The sequence below is a fragment of the Phoxinus phoxinus genome (genome assembly GCF_949152265.1).
Source record: "Phoxinus phoxinus genome assembly, chromosome: 4".
NCBI classification, from domain to species: domain Eukaryota; kingdom Metazoa; phylum Chordata; class Actinopteri; order Cypriniformes; family Leuciscidae; genus Phoxinus; species Phoxinus phoxinus.
The window spans coordinates 7,816,277-7,834,400 of NC_136879.1; positions in this window are offsets into that span (position 1 = coordinate 7,816,277).

Consider the following 18,124-nt stretch of genomic DNA (forward strand, 5'->3'; position numbering starts at 1 on the left):
AACAAATGAACATGCGTTTGTATTTATGTTTGCTTGGAAAAAGCTGGCCAAACCGAGGTAGCGTTTTATTTCTTCAATTATTGAAATAATTAAATGTTTATTTATAAACTTTTATGACAGAAATATTAGCTTACTAGCCTACATGTAGCTTAAATAATTAAATTATTTCATTATCAACACTTTACTAGCCTAATGCTAATGTATAGAATAAGTGTGAATTGCGACTTCTCTTTGTTGTAAGTCGGTCTCATACTCAGATCGCCTGTGGGGGGTTGGGGGTTCAGGAGGTGTTAATGTTCTGTCTTTCATATGCAGAGTGAGCCTGATGACCAGGCAAAGGCAAAATACTTTTAAAGATAAATCTCTCGAAGTGTCCAAATGTAGGCCCTTAAATTATAAACATTGTAGTTTTATGTATTGTATTTAAAGGGGTTTCACACACACTTTCAGTTGAAGTGTTCAATCCATTTGTTTCAACTGGTTTTGTAGAATTTTAACATGTTTGACCAGTGAGTTTGTCAACAATCTGGCATTATCTAAACATGAACTATCGACGAAACGGGTTCTTGCCAACGAATGCAAGTGAGCCGCAGATACAGAACGCTTTTATTCTCCACCTTGTTTTATTGTACGGTGAATTCAACCAGGCATTCTGTTTGAAGCAAGACTCAATCATTTGTTACAGTTTTTTTTCGTGATTTGTATGGATGACACACAGTGACATACGTATTTATCAGCTGTATGATGGGTCGAGAGACCCGGTGCGCGCAGTGAGCGAGACCAAAAATAAACTAAAATAAAAGAGATCCAGCGCGAGAGAGAAGCAAAGAAAAACGCATGATCTTAATTTATGTTGCTTTGAACTATTTTCGTTTTGTAGACTAGCCTACTGTTTTAATTGTTTATTTAGCTGCAATTTCTTTGGCAATACATATTTAAAATGTCGCAAGAATAAGATTCTGTTTCTTACTTAGAAAATAAACTCAATGCAACCCTGTTTTAAATAAATAAACTGCCCCCGACACTTTATTTAAACCTTGAAATGTCCAGGATCTGTTTTTTTTTTAATTTCTTCCTTTGCTATGGCGGGTAGCCTATCAATGTCAGTCATCGTGGATGATTCACAAAACAATAATTTAGCAGATTAAAGATAGCTTCATCATTTTCATTTTCTGACGCGATCGATTGATAATCTTCATTCATCAGTTTTGTCGTCTGTGCGGCTCTACTGGAATGTAGCAAATTTATGTTGTAATGTGCCATTGATAATTAAACAAAACGCTTGACTTCAATAAACAGTTACCTATCTAAGCATCAAGAATGGTAAAACATTTAATGCTGTCAGCTAAGGCTAGTGAGATTCGATCTTGCATCGCTTGAAGCTCCGTGAAGCTCGTGCTGTTGCGTTGTCCACAGAGTTATCATCGGACCGCTGTTAAGATCACGTTTTATGCTCTTACAAAGCCTCATTGATGTAGCCTAATATTTTTCTATTGCAATGTTTTGTGTTGAAATGTTTTCATTATTTATTAAATGTATTACATTTAATTTCAGTCTTGTGATTATATGAATTCGTTTAACTACATGTTTTACTTGAATTGATCTGCTAGTACCACATTTCAATCACTCTCAATGAGCCGCGGCAGATTACGCAATAGAGAGAATAAACTGACACTTTTCAAAGTCTGCGATTGTAGCGCCTCTTAGCGGTCAAAGGCAGCAAATACACACCCGCAATTCCCGCGGCGGTAAAAGTCTTATTCTGGTTGAGTACCATCTGTACGTGCAGGGCTGCATAAAATAATAACAATAGTAGGCTATAGCAGGCATCCATCGTTAAAAAGGAACACTTCAGTAACACTACACTAGAGAAAAATATATTTATTTTATTATCATATGTTACTCCAAATGTTTACATCGATATGACGTTATGAAATGAGATTGGAGTAAAAACATGAAGCCTATGTTTGGTGCGTTTTGCGGATCGGGACACATTTTTCTGTCCGAGCCCGGCCCGCGTCCGATAGGCATAAATATATATTTTTCTCATACTAATTACACATGTACGTTTGTTTGTGTGGAAAGTATTCGGAAATGTCAACAGATGAGCGCATCAGCGCGCAGAGCAACAAGGCTCTTAACACAGGCGCGCATGCACGTGTTTCGTTGTCACGGCTACATAAACAAATTTCCGCACACAGGAAGACAGATGTTATGGTAATATTTTACATACATTTTAACGAACGTTTGCATCAAGTGAAAGCATTAGGCACATTGGCTATCTACATAATAAGCTGTTTTAAATGTAAAATGTTCAATGCCGCTCTGATGTGGGCTCGGGTCGGGTATCCATCCTCTATTTCAAACACACAGCGCGACTGAGAACATTCACTGAAGCATCGAGCAACAGTTCGACTGCAATGTGAAGTTTATGCAACAATACTATCTAATATAATTCAGAATTATTTCTTACCTTAAAATCTTTCTTGTCTTCAAACCGCGTTCTTCTTCTTCTTCTGATGTAACTCCAATAATCTCACAGCGTGTCTTCCAAACTCGACGAACAGCAGAGGATTGATGAAGTTTGGCGGCGCTTTGTTGTTGAGGTAATGGGTGCGGTCGCGCGACGCATGGACGATTTGCATCTCTAGGGCCGTTTCTCAATACCAAGTTCGCAGAGTCTGGACTTGCGTCCTTCCGAGTTTGGACTTGCTAAGTTCGACTCAGAAGAACGAACTCTCGAGGACGGGAGTCCAGTCATTCTACAAATGGAACGGCAGCGTACTTGATAGCGTCACTCAGCACGCAATAAGGCCTACATGCTTCAATTAACTTCATATTTTTTATTTTCAATGTATTAGATATATTTGTATTAACAAACTAATATGTACCTACTCTGATTATTTTCACTTTATATTTATAATACAATTGTATATGATATTAAACAACTGCCTCTTTTTTATTTTAAAAACTATTAAACATTAGGCTAATATGTGGTTCAGGTAACATTAGGCTACCTACTGTGATTATATTTACGCCATTTAAAATAGAATAAAATATGTGAAACAACTGCCTCTTTTCATTAAGAACAATCTAGCAACAAATCCAATCAGCTACAATTTAAATGAAAAAAAAAAAGCGGGAAAAATGGTGGAAAGGTGTAAATCAAAATGGTACAGTTTAGGATTGCCATTGCAATTGCTATTCTTTATCAAGATGCTGAAGAGGAGGCTGCCGAATGGAGGAGACAAATCCGGCAAAGAAGAGCCAGGGTGCAGCGGAGGATGGCGAAAAGACAAGACATATTAGCATGTCTCTCCAGCTTTGTACGTTTTTCTAATTATTCTTTCTTCATGAACTGCCCATATACTTATGTGGACTTGATCGTTTTCTAGGTACATCCAAATGAAAATGAATAATAACAATGTATTTCTAACAGGTGTTTCAAATATATATATAATCTATTCACTCATATAGACACCTTACTAATCTTACACCTTACATAAAGTACTAACTCACTAAAGTTATGTGAACTATTGCAGGGATATCATGAGACTAGATTAGATTTTTCAAAGTGTACCTAATAAACTAACAAATACAATAGAGGTCTGACAGTTAATAACATTTAAAATAATTAGCCAACACTTCACACACCTTTTATTTGTCTTTTTGGTGCTCAAATAAGTTGATACTTTGTTTACCATCTTTATATAGTTAGGTGTACATCAAATTACTGCATTAACACAAACAGGACATTTAATGTCTATAATAATCATATAGGCTACAACTTTTAGACTCTTAAGGTTTAGACAAGAAGGTTGTGCTAGTGCTTATTAATAAATGAATGAAACCGAAATTGAAAGAAAATGTTAGAGGGAAATTTAATTCTGGCAGACTTTAATTTTAGACAATATCCTTAAAACAATTGAATAAATAGCCTATAGTAATAAATACATGAAATATAGTAAAAACATTTGAAAAAATATAATACATACATAATGCAACAACAGTATATAGTAAAAACTTTTTTTAAAGCAATAAATATAACAAATACATAATACAACAAAAGTAAAAACATTCTTAATTTATATATTATCTATATATTGTAACAGGAACAAAGTCCCACTTGAAAGTATTCGCAGATCAATGACCAGGTACCTATCCTGGTCAAGTTTTTTTCTGGAGAGGATTTAAAGCCAGCCTTCAGGCTCTCCAGGAACAGCATCAACACGCTGGTACAGATGCTGCCCCGTCAAAAAGCCCATGGATGGAGCCATGAAATTGAAGTGCTTGTTACGGTTTATTGGCTTGCCTGTGGAGCGTCCTACATGGTCACTTCAGATAACTTCAGCATGATCGGAAAGTATTTACACACAACTTGGTAAGGCTCTTTCAATAACAAAAAGTAGAGAAACAGGCAGATTACCTTGTATTTATCTTTTAGGTTGTTCCATTTTTTCTTGGCCTGTTTGACAGTTATGGACAAACCAGAAGTGGAAACAAAATGCCTATATGCAAAATAAAACCATAAAGATTGACATGATTCCATCTCAGTAACGTATTAATTTTTATGCATGAAGACTGTCGAAATCTATCTCCAAACCTTCAGACATACAGGGAATTATACAAGCACTCAAAATCAATACTCACTCCCATCCACTTTCGGAGGAATTGCGCCTCCCGTTAAAAAGGCTTTCGTTGGCCACCCGCCACTCTATCAAGGCCCGAGTTTCCTTAGCAGTCCCTTGATAAAAAATAATGCTCAAGTTAATGAAAAATAATAAAATTCTAAAAAAATTTGGTTAAAAAAAAAAGAAATAAAGACAAGCAAACTATTTGGTCAAAACGACAAGAGCACTCAAGAATAAGATTTGCGGCGTTTGAGACAAGTAGTTAGGAAACTTTTCCCTCAGGCAAAATAATTGCCCATTAGATATACCCAAAGCACAGTAGATCAAATGTTTATCCACTACAGAAACAACACAGGCAGCACCATATTTTACATTACGTTATATTTTTTAGGAGGACTTGCCGAGGGTTAACATACTTAACGTTAAACCAGCGCTGGATCGAAATCTTCTGAGCAAATTTTAAAATAGTTGCTAACCTTAAAATTTGACGGAATAACATGAAATTTTATACGGAAGTATAAACATTCTGGCATCAAAACTCTTACAACTACATTTCGTGATACAACAACAATAGTATTTCGAAATGTATTACTTACAGTTGTGAGTTTTCTCCTCCGCCATTGATGATAAACGGTGAGGAGAACCTGGTGCGAACTGAATTTTGGGTTATGGCCCGTATCAAGTCCGCACAAGTCACCTCTCCATGCATAATCGGTAAAAGGGTTTTCGTTTTGAATCAGATAATTTAAAACTACACACTTAAATGATTATAAAGATATAGAGCTCATAAATGTGTGATAAGTATTCGCTGAGTTTTGTTTATGTTTAGAGACGTGCTCAAGAAAAAAAAAGTTCACGAGACAGAGAGGCAGAAAGCACACCCTGTTTAATTTCTTTATTTTACAAAAGCACAACGTTTTGTTTTGATTGTAAGTGGACACATACAAAAGTAGACATCTCACAGATTCTTTTTTCATATTTATTAAGTCTGTATGACCATATATGACGGAGTATTTTAAGTTTATTTAGCTGCTATGTAAAAAAAAAATCGCACAAATCACGCCGGCGTGATTGCCGACCCCAGAGGGTTAAACAGAGAATATTTGGTTTCGTTTTGAATCAGATAATTTAAAACTACACACTTAAATTATTATAAAGACACGGAGCTCATAAATGTGTGACCAGTATTCGCTGAGTTTTGTTTATGTTTAGAGACGTCCTCAAGAAAAAAAAGTTCACGAGACGGAGAGGCAGAAAGCACACCCTGTTTAATTTCTTTATTTTACAAAAGCACAACGTTTTGTTTTGATTGTAAGTGGACACATACAAAAGTAGACATCTCACAGATTCTTTTTTCATTTTAATAAGTCTGTATGACCATACCTGATGGAGTATTTTAAGTCTATTCAGCTGCTATGTGAAAAAAATCGCGCAAATCATGCCGGCGTGATTGCCGACCCCAGAGGGTTAAAGCCATTTTAGACTTAATAATGTATATTGCAATGCCTGAAATGCAGTCTGAAGTTCCTTCATTGCTACTGATATGGTGGAAGCCTGGGTGTAAACCACTGTATCATCAGTGTATAAATGTAATTTAGCTTGAACATCTCTATCCAAATCATTTATAAAAATTGAAAACAGAATGGGTCCTAAGATTGATCCCTGAGAGACACCTTTAGTTATCTCAAGAAAATCAGATTTATAACCTTCAGCATAAACACATTGATCAACAAAATAATTCTGGAACCATGCAACAGCCTTCTCACTTAAACCAACTGAACGTAGTTTGGTCAATAACAATCCATGATCAACTGAATCAAATGCCTTAGAAAGATCAACAAATACTGTGAATCTGATGATGATCAGAGCAAGACGCTGATGATTAAGACACTGTGAATCTGATGATTCACAGTGTCGAAAGCAGCAGACAGATCCAGGAGAATGAGAACTGATGATTTGGAGGCAGCTTTTGCGATCCATAGGGCTTCTGTGACTGACAGCCATGCAGTCTCGGTTGAATGCCCTTTCTTGAAGCCAGATTGGTTTACATCTAGTTGGTTGGTCAGAGTGAGGAAAGATGATACTTGGTTGAAGGCTAATCGTTCAAGTGTTTTCACAATGAATGGTAGGAGAGAGAGACAGGTCTGTAATTCTCTAAGAGTGATGTGTTTAATGTCGGTTTCTTAAGCAGTGGGGTTACCCGAGCCTGCTTGAATGCTGTAGGAAAAGTGCCAGTGTGGAGGGATGAGTGGATGATGTGTGTGAGTGGTGGTAGAAGTGTGGGAGAGATGGCTTGTAGAAGGTGTGAGGGGATGGAATCTAGAGGGCAGGTGGTAGGGTGACTGGAGAGGAGAAGTTTAGATACTTCTTCCTCGGTTAGTGGAGAGAAGGAGGAGAGAAGGTTTTTGGGAGTGGGAGGGGTTGGACTGGGTTCATGTGTGTGTGGAGCTGAGAACTGACTGCTTAAAGAGGAGGTGGGTGGTGGAGGTGGACAGAGGAAAGAGTTGAATGTCTTGAAAAGTGTTTGTGTGTTAGCGGTGCTGTTGATCTTGTTGTGGAAATAAGAAGATTTTGCAGCATGAACATCAACAGAAAAGGAAGAGAGCAAAGATTGATACATACTCAGGTCAGTTGTGTCTTTTGATTTGCGCCATTTCCTCTCTGTTGCCCTGAGTTTGGTCCGGTGTTCACGAAGAACCTCAGATAACCAGGGGTTAGAGGGAGTAGTGCGTGCTGGCCTGGAGGAGATAGGGCAGATATTGTCTAAAGAAGAAGTTAAAGTGTAGCATAAAGTATCTGTTGCGGTATTAACATCCAGAGATGAGAATTGAGAGGGTGAGGGAAGAGAAGATGACACAGCAGAGGAAAGATGGGAGGGAGAAAGTGAACGCAGGTTTCGTCTGAAAGTAACTGGTAGGGGGGTTGGTGGAGCATGGGTAGAGAGTTGTAGATTGAAAGTAATGAGGAAATGACCAGAAACGTGGAGAGGTTTCACCAAAATGTTGTCTGTGATGCAGTTGCGTGTGTAAACCAGGTCCAGTTGGTTGCCTGATTTGTGAGTACCTATGGTGATGAGCCGTTTGAGATCGAATGAGGCTAGGAGAGAGATGAAGTCTGTTGCATTCGGCTTCTCTAGATGAATGTTGAAATCACCAAAGACTACAAGTGGGGTGCCATCCTCAGGGAAAGAAGACAGCAGCACATCCAGCTCCTCTACAAAGCTGCCCAGTTGACCTGGGGGGCGATATATGACTACAATATGGATCTTAATGGGAGTTGTAAGTGTAATAGCATGATATTCAAATGAGTAGTTATTGCATAGAGAGGAGAGGGTTGAGTATTTCAAATTGTTAGAAATAAGAAGACCTGTGCCCCCACAACTCCCAGACTGGCGAGGAGTGTGAGAGAAAGAGAAGTTGTTTGAGATATCAGTCGGGGTTGCTGAGTCTTCTGGACGAATCCAGGTCTCAGTCAAGCCTAAAATATTAAGAGTAGAATGAGATGCAAAGGCTGGAATGAAATCAGCTTTGTTGACTGCTGACTGACAATTCCATAGACCCACAGAAAGAGAGAGAGGTGTGTGTGAGGATGAGAGAATGGGACGCAGATTAGCAGTATTGGCCTGCCTTCTGTGCGTGATGAGAGAGCGTTGTCGAGAGACAACAGGAATGTATTGAAAGCACATATTGAGTAAGGGAAATACTATACCAGTGTGAAAGGAAGAGGGAGAAGAGGATACTTAAGTGCCTTTTAGGTGTCCTTGCTCGGTGGAGTCGCGCAGGTAGAGTCGATGGTCTTTACACGAGTCGGTCTTCACACGAGGAGAGCTGAGCGCTACCGCTTCCGCGACAGCGCGCACACTACAGAAATATAGTGAATCAAACGCCTGAGAAAATGGGAGAAATCAAAACTGCCTGTTGGACAGCACTACACTTAAGTGCTATAAATTTAAAACTGCAATACTTTTCAGACGCGGGTGTTATTTAAAGTAGGAACGCGTCTAATTAAAATACAGATTTGTTTGAAGGTAAAAATGTACAAATAACCAAAGAATCAAAAATAGCCCTACACTCTAAAAAAAATGGTTCTTCAGCGGTTCTTCAGGGGTTCTTTGCGTGCTTATGGTGCTATATAGCACCACTACCATTTAAAGAACATGTTAAGCCCAGTTTGGTTCTTCAGCGGTTCTTTGGAGTGTTTAAGGTGCTATATGGCACCATTACCATACGAACCTGTTAAGCCAGTTATTTAAAGGTTCTCTCTCTTAGTTTAGTTGGTGATAGGATTAGAAAATCTACATTAAAATATAGTGATTTTCCTGAATACAAGGCCAGCCTATATTCCATGGCCACCACAATACTTTTTGACCACAGAAAAAAATAATAATAATTGTGTGGATGTGAAGTCTGGCTATAGGCCTACTGAAATTATCACAAACTTCAATCAAAAGCTATATTCATATATTAACTGCTTTTGTTATTTGTGTAGGCCTAGTCAAATAATTAGGCTCAACAAATGAGTGACCGGGAAGTTGTTTAAAAACGTGTTTAAATGTATACTTACAAAATGTGAAAATGTGTCAAAAACTTGCTGTTGAATTCTGTCATTTTGAAAGTAAAAAAAAAAAATAATAATCATAATAAAAATATATATAATTAAATAAAAACGTACACGTGCACTGTGCATGCCAGGTGCACGTGAGCGAGCGCGAGCGCCGCATTCCATAAAGAAAATTCTAGAAAAACTGCTTCGTTGGACCGTTTTACTCGACGTCAACCAAAACCAGGACGAACAGACTTCAAAACAAGACAGAAGAAGATATTTTTTGAGGTGAGTGTCATTTACTGTGACAGGAATATGCTATTGATGTTGAGTTACTTGTCAGGGGGAACTTTTTCTTGTATTTTGCAAATGTTTTACCATGTTTTGTGACGTTAATGCTAAGGTTAGTGTCATTCTAATGTTAGCTGACTGTGGTGTCTGACCAACCGTGTTGGCTAAATAAAACGCTAACTTGCAGGTTGAATCTTTTGCTCAATATAACAAAGCGAATAGCATCCAATTGACGTAAGTTTTAACCAAACATACTGAAACGCCTGGTCTAACGTTAATCGACAAAGCTCGAGCAATAACTTAACTGTTTTTTACAGTCTATGCTTTACACAGAGAGAGTTGTAACTTAAGTTAACGTTGAGGAGAAACGGTTAGGGATATTGTTTCACCAACACTGAAGTGTAAGTAAGTGTAACGGGGTTGTTATTTTCTTGAATATCTCTAGATATAACGTTTAGAGGTCGACCGATTCATCGGTTTTGCCGATTAATCGGCACCGATAGTTGACTGGTGGAACTATCGTTATCGGCAAAAATATATACCGATAGTTTTTCCTGGTTGCGTCCATTGCTGGAGCGGCTGAGAAGCGCGCGCTGTCATTCATTACACATGAGAGCTGAGAAGGGTCTGCTGGCATGATGCAGTACAAGAGCGGCCTCTAGAGGTGTAATAAAAACACGTGCCTCGTGTTGTTTATTTCGACACGTGATTCTGCGTGCTGCAATGAGAGCACATGCTGCGCGGAGAGCGCTGACATCAGATGCGCGTTTAAAGCACCGACAGCTCAAATGTATGTATACAGTACATTTTGTCATATCATTATAAAGTGATTAATTTGTTGACTAAATGCTGCATTAGTAGAGAAAGAACAGCACAACAGTAACGTTATGTTTGTTTGCCTTCGAGGCTGAGAGGACACTAACATTAGTAGTACCTCAAAGCGGTTAAAACACTGACAAACATAAACGTAAGTCCGACCCGAATGTTTAATGTCACAATTGTTACCCTCTATTTGCATTAGTTCATATCCAGCTGGTCACTTTTATGCATTAAATATGCAGAGAAGTTGCATATTTAAAGCTAGAGACGTAAGCAAACTGATATGTTCATACAGCCGACAGAAACATAAACGAATCAGAAAAGCATTCGATTTCGGTTATTTATTTTTTTCATCTTCACTTTAATACAAATTTTGTTACTTTTTTATTAATTAAGTTGGCTTGAAAAGAACTGTTAAATAGTTACATTTTGAATGTAACTGGTTTTATTTGTTATTTCAGTATTAATTTTTGTTTCAGTTTGAATTAATGTCTTTTATTGACTTAAATATTTATTCACATTTATATCATTTCATTTAGCATGTTTTCATGGTTCAATACAGTTTTATAATTTTTATAATAAAGTTCAGCACTGTTTTACTTGGAGTGTTATGTTTGTTTTTATCCAGTATCAATTTTAAAAACTATCGGTTCATTAATCGGTTATCGGCAAGTATGGCCCAACCTAGCTATCGTTATCGGTAAAATCCACTATCGGTCGACCTCTAATAACGTTATGACACTCCCGTGTAATATCCTCTATGGTAATATCTTTATAATATTGGTGGTCTAACGGCTGACAGTTTGTTCCCCCAGTGGCAGGCTTTTCGTTTCCATGGATACTGTGTTGTCTTTACTTGTAGTGTCTCGCCTGCAAGTGTCTACGTTTAAGGCGAGACACTACAGGTGAATAGGGTAACATTTTTAAATAATAGATATCACCATGAAACTTCCTCAGTTGATTACTTGCACAATTAAAAAAAAATATTAAAATTTCTTAAAATTTGTTTGTGCAATTATGCAAATTATCTCATTAAATATGCATGATTTTGCATATTTCCGGTAGATAGAGCCAGGTGTAAAATTCTTTTTTAATTTTGTTTACACACAAGATGAAAAAAAGGGATATATTTATATGCTTTCATTACCTAGTCCTAGGAAATCAAAATATAGGCTACTGTCCAAAAATCGATATTCACCATATTTTTTCGATCAAAATGTCACATAAATCAGGCCAGGAATGATTTATTAACAAATTCCTCTGAAAAATGTATGTATATATATTTTCAACGTTTGTTTTTATAGCAGCTTGAAAGAACTCAATGAAGGAGTAAACTAGACCAAAATCTTAAAAATTAAAAACCACTGCATGACAAATCGATGTTTTTGCCTGTGCCTGCCTTAAGGTAAATAGGGTACACAAATTTAACATAGATATCACCATGCACATTTTCTAGTTGATTATTAGACAATAGACAATATTATTTTGTATTACAGGTTCTCTAAAATTTATGTTTAAATATGCAAATGGTATTTTTGTATCTAATCAAATATCCGCTAATTTGCACATTATATTTCAAGACCTTACACACTGGATTAAGCCAGGTTGAAAATTATTATTTTATTTTGTTGACATATTAGACTAAAATGTGTTTACACTGGGAATTTCACTTATCTCTTTTTATTACTTTTTATTTACTACTCAACATGCACAAAATAATTAAATAATGAATGTTTGTGATCATTGGGCTGCAGATAGGTCTATAGGCTTACATTCATGCTAGTGTTGTAATTTGTTTTGTTTTGTTAGTTTTCTCCCTTTCTTTAGGTAATGACAGACTTCAAATGTTGGACTTCTGTCCAAGTTTGCCAATGGTTAAGAGATATTGAATTCTGTGAAACTTTTATGGGTGAGCTTCAAGTATTCTCTGATCGATGCACCAGTGCCCTAATTGCCATGTAAGAACAGTCTCTGGCCCTGTCCCAAATGGCGCACTTGATGTGGACTTTCGGTCTCGTGGACTTAAATTGCGCGTGCTCGCTGAGTCTACGAGTCCGTAGGCCGTCCCATTCATCACTTTAACGCTCTGAAGTGTGCTCAGCAGCGCCCCCTTTGTACCCTTGAAGCGCTCTTCCGCGAAGCCCGCATAGATGCAGGCTTCACGCACTTTAACTACCCAGGAATCCTTGCGAATTTGCGAAAGGCCAATCAGACAACGAATGGGAGGAGCTTTCGCTCACGTTAACATGGATGAGAAGAAAATATTTAAGTGTAAATATCATTATGGTTTTTATGACCTATGTGTACATTTTACCAGTTATTACCTACAGTTTATACAAACATTATGGTCATCAACCAGTGGTTGATATCTCAAACATAAATATAAATATATATTTATATTTTATAAACATAAATAGCTTGCTGAATAATAGGCTACGATCGCATTATGATTCATTAAATAAATATAACCGAATGTCAGGGCTTTACTGAGTCATATATAAATGTAGAAATATAATATTTAAACAACAACCGGACCGTCTTCCTATTTCCGGCGTGACGATCGAGTCTGTCCCAAAAATACCTCTCAATGCGCCCTCGTGGACTCGCGCCAAGGGCCCTTTAGGTCTGCACTACATGACGTCAGCAAAGTGTGGACTCTGAGGAAGTCCACAAGTCCGGAGTGTGCCATTTGGGACAGGGCCTCTTACAACAAATACCTCAAACACCTGCAGTATTTCCATGAGAATGAACCACATTTCTTTGCTGTATGTGGACACAATGGCTGCCAAAAAAGGTACAAAAGAGTGAGTTCTTTACGTGTCCATGTTTTCCGGACTCATAAAATCTCGAGAAACGCAGAGGATTCTGAGAACGATCAGGAGATTCCAGGCAGTTCAACTACTATAAACGATTTTGAGGAGACTTTTGATTCTGAAGAACCAAATATCTCTTTTTCAGAAAAAATAAGTGGGTTCAGATCACTAATTGAGAGACATTTCGCATTGTTTTGTTTAAAACTTCAAGAAAAGCACATCCTCCCCAAAACTGTTCGGCATACTATTACTCATGAAGTGAAAATACTCATTGAACTTTTTAATGAACAGTCTAGGGACCTTCTACAGTTCTGTCTAGAAGAAACAAATGATGTTTTATAAACAAAGTTCGGGAGGAGCACGTTCAAATAATTGATCCAATTATCACATCATTCCAACCAGCTGTCAACAATCAGTAATCAACATTTCTATCCAATCAGCATGAGTGCAGACCTATATAAATACTCATTCGACTCACCAACGTTCCTCGACAGTTTTTCAGCATCCCTCCACCACCCCGTCTCCTCACACTCGCCTGGTTACTTCCTAAACCAGCAATACGGGGGGAGTACTCTGGGTTCGGGCCGAATACCGAGCCCGGAGCCCTCTCCTCGGACAGCACGCCAAATATGCATACCATTTATTCCATCTGACTTATTTGTGAGTGTGAACTCGTGAAATATCAATATTGACAATCATTCAAACTTGAAGTCCTTGGTTGAAGACAACCTCTTTGGGAAGTGTTTTGATGTTATTGTGTCAGACTATCAGTTTGAGAGATACTGTATTAGAGAGTTTGGATTAATTGAACCAGTCGAGTATTTACTCGGATATGACTCAACAGGAAGAAAAGAGACTTTCCAGTATATTCCCATTTTGGAAGTTTTAAAAAATATTCTGAAAAACAATGATGTTTTTCATTATGTTGTGGAAAATCCAATTTTTGATGGAGAAACACTTAAAGACTTCACAGATGGATTCATTTTTCAGAAGCATGCCTTTTTTGATGGTTCTGAGAAACAGCTGAGGCTCCAGTTATATACTGATGAATTTGAAATTTGAAATTGTTTAGGATCCAAAAGACAGATCCACAAAATTTTAAGTGTCTACTTTGTTCTTGGAAATATTCCTCTGAAGTATCATTCCAGTCTTCAAAATATACATGTGGCTGTACTTGTCAGAAACCGATTGCTTCAGAAGTATGGTTATGAGCAAATTTTGCATCCTCTTCTTCGTGACCTTTGTGAACTTCAGTGCCGTGGTGTATCAGTTGACATTGAAGACCAGTCCTGTGTTTTCAAAGGCTCCGTGATTTCTATTTGTGCTGACAATTTATCAGCCCATTCCTTGGCTGGCTTCAATACTTGCTTTAGTCAAGGACGGATCTGTCGTTTCTGTCTGTGCCATCACCGTGACATTGGTAACAAAACTGAGGAAAGTGAGTGTATTCTCCGGACTCCTGACACACACCGTAGACATTTACAAGTAGGGATGGCCCGATACCACTTTTTCCAGGCCGAGTCCGATACTTTCATTTTTGGTACTCGCCGATACCGTAACCGATACCTGTATTTTTATTTTCAATTAATTTAATTCATGCATTTGTCATTTTTAAATGTATTGGTAGAGAAACCAAAAGAATGTCAAATCATATTTGTTTATTAAATGTAAACTTAATTTGTTCATCAAATATATTTAATGCACTGCATATTCATTACTGTATAAATTAAATATAGATGGATCTTTTTGTGAAGTTACCAAAAAATGTAGCCTATTTAGTCAAGAGATAATCCTTTGTCTGGTTAACATTAAAGGACAAGTTCGGTATTTTACACTTAAAGCCCTATTTACAGATCGTATCTGATGAAATAGAACGGTTAAGTTTAAAATTTGGACACATGTTCCAGTCCCGAGAATTTTGGGTTTATTTCGCTTCCCCCCCACCCCCACACAATGGTTGTCTATGGCCACTGGAAGATTCCTTCCTAAAACACATTAAACTTTCGTTTACAAAGACGTGAAACTCACCGAGTGGTCAGGGGTGTTCACTGATACGGGCCCAAAAAAAATCGCTGAAAAAGATGCTTTCCAACAGGTTTTATCGTAGTTTTTGTCCAACTCCATTGACTTGTATTGAATGTGCTGTGTGAGGTACGATATTCCTCCGCCGCTTCTTCTTCTGCTTCTTCTGTGTATTCAATGAAATGCCAGCGGTTTGCTTGCAATCGGCAAAGGTGCATTATCGCCACCAACTGGTGTCTATTATTCAAGCTCTCAACGGAAGAATCTGGGTGTGACGCGTTTGGCAAAATAGGTCCACAAACGCTAAATAAAACTAAAATTCTCGGGACAGGAGCATGTGTCCAAATTTTAATCTTAACCGTTCTATTTCATCAGATACGATCTGTAAACAGGGCTTTAAGTGTAAAATACCGAACTTGTCCTTTAAAACACAGCAGCAGATTAATTCAACTGCTGCCCCTTTAAGACCGAACGCACGGACCCCATTTGAATTATACTGTCTACGTTCACTTGACATATAATATACTTTGTTTACTAGGATACTCGCCAAGATGGGCGTTTTTACATAGTTTTGTGTGAATTCATCCGTACAAGCGCAATAGTGAAAGAATTCCACTCAGTGGCTTTGGATGTTTGAAGTTCATGTAACTTCTTGACCTGCAAATGTCCTGTAATAATGTCGTTAAACATAAATAAGGTAACAGTTCATGTTTTACTTACATATACGATTTAGTTTTAATCCAAATATACGTGCCGAGTGAACGATCAGCAATCCAGAGCATTCAACAGAAGTGCGCTCTCTCTCTCTCTGGTCAGTTAATGTTAATAATAAGCTACATGCCTCGTTTTACTTTCTTTGCCATTGACATCCGACTGAACTACAAACTTTCCACTGACGTCTGATGCACTCGACCAGCTCGCGCTTCGGTGCCGCGGCGCGCTCAATCCACTGCGCGTTTTTCTCTTATCATTATATTTTGTTTAATATTTCACTAATATGATACATTTACTTCATAGACAGCCTTCTTTTTTATCCCCATTATACTTTCTATTGTCAGTGCTTCTTTGTCTGGACACAAACACTGTACACACGCTGCCTGGTATCGGTTGTTGGTATCGGGGCGCTTTTACGAGTACGAGTACATGAGCTCAGTATCGGGCCGATACTGGTATCGGTATCGGGCCATCCCTATTTACAAGTATCAGATGGTAAATCCTTGTATGGTGTTACTGGACGCTGCCCTTTTGATAAACTGCCTCATTTTGAGGTTACTGAATCCTTTCCGCCTGACTTGATGCATGATATTCTTGAAGGGGTCATCCCACAGGTTCTGAAATTAGTCATGCTGAAGCTTACCCGTGAAAGGCTGGTAACACTGCAACAGTTTAATGAACAGCTACAACAGTTCCCCTTTGGACAAAACGATATCACTCACAGGCCTGTTTTGCTGAAGCCATCTGCTCTGCTGCAAGGTGTCATCCCTGGAAAAGCTGTTGAAAAACTGACCCTTTTCCGACTCTTACCTTTTTTGATTGGAAGCTTCATCCCTCAAGAAAATACTTACTGGGCTCTCTATTTGCTATTAAGATCTATATGTGACATAGTACTGGCACCTGTGATCAAAACAAGTTGGCTGAGTCCATTATCTGCTCTCATCACAGAATTTCTGAAGAGTTTTCAGAAGCTTTTCCCTGACAACTTCACTCCAAAGATTCACTTTCTGGTTCACTATCCTCGATTAATCAAACAGCACGGTCCACTGAGAGCACATTGGTGTCTCAGGTATGAGGCTAAACATCTGTACTTTAAACGGCTTTCATCGATTGTAAACAATTACCAGAATATTGGAAAGACTCTGGCAAAGCGCTATCAAATGCGCCAGTGTTGGGAAACACAATCAACTGTAAACCATGGCTCGGAGGATGTCCCATACTCTTTAATAGAGATACCTTTGAATGCACTACCCTCTCAGCTTAAAGAGATTATTGCAGAGGACACTGCTGAACTGAGTGAGACACTCTGGAAAACCAAACAAGTGCTATATGACAGAGTCAAATACACCACTGGAGACTTCTTGATCCTTGACCTTGTGCATGCTGAGGAAATCCCAGTTTTTTTGAAAGTTATACATATTGTTAAGTACCACAGTCAGTGGAAATTGTGCGGAAGACTCTACAAAACGTGGTGTTTCTCTGAGCATCTGCATGCCTACGGTGTCCAATCAACAACTCAGTGGGTGGCCATTACACCTGGGGAGGAAACTGACTTCCATGCCCTTGACGCATACACGGATCAAGAGGACAACCTGTTCATCACACTGCTTCATCGGCCTGTGAGATATACTAAGTTATTTGCAACTTCAAATTGATTTAAGTTTACGCTATGGTTTGTTTGATTTCAGTGATGAACAGAATCGGAATCTTGGTGTTAGTGATGCAATGTACCAGTCAAGCTTTAATTTGTGATTAACCAATACCACTTTTTTTACTAATGCTCTCCTGAAAGGAGAGTTGCAAGGTTATAAATTTGCTAAGCTACAACATCATCAATTTAGCTCTGATTGCTGCAATTGATCAACAGAATACAAATTTGTCACAAGATTTTGTCACTCCCTAGAATGTAGCTTAGGCAATCACAATGGCCCTCATTTATGAAAAGTGCGTACACCAAATTTCCAGCGTACACCCAAAACCACGGTGACTTTGCGATTTATCAATATGGACGTTGGCGTACGGCCATGTACATGTACGCACGTTTTGAGTTAGTGCTGAAATGCGCAGAAAAACAATTCCTAACACCACAAAATGCACTGACAAACTAAAGATATGATATATTATGACCCACTGTAAAAAAACAACAACATAGAAATTATAAACTTCAGTGTTTATTTTTGTGAGTCAAGCCCGGCAGGTGCGCACGGACTGGGTTCAGTAATGAAAGGCTTTCAATGACCAAAACATAATTCAGACTGACAAAATAATTAAAATGACATTATTCTTCTTTTA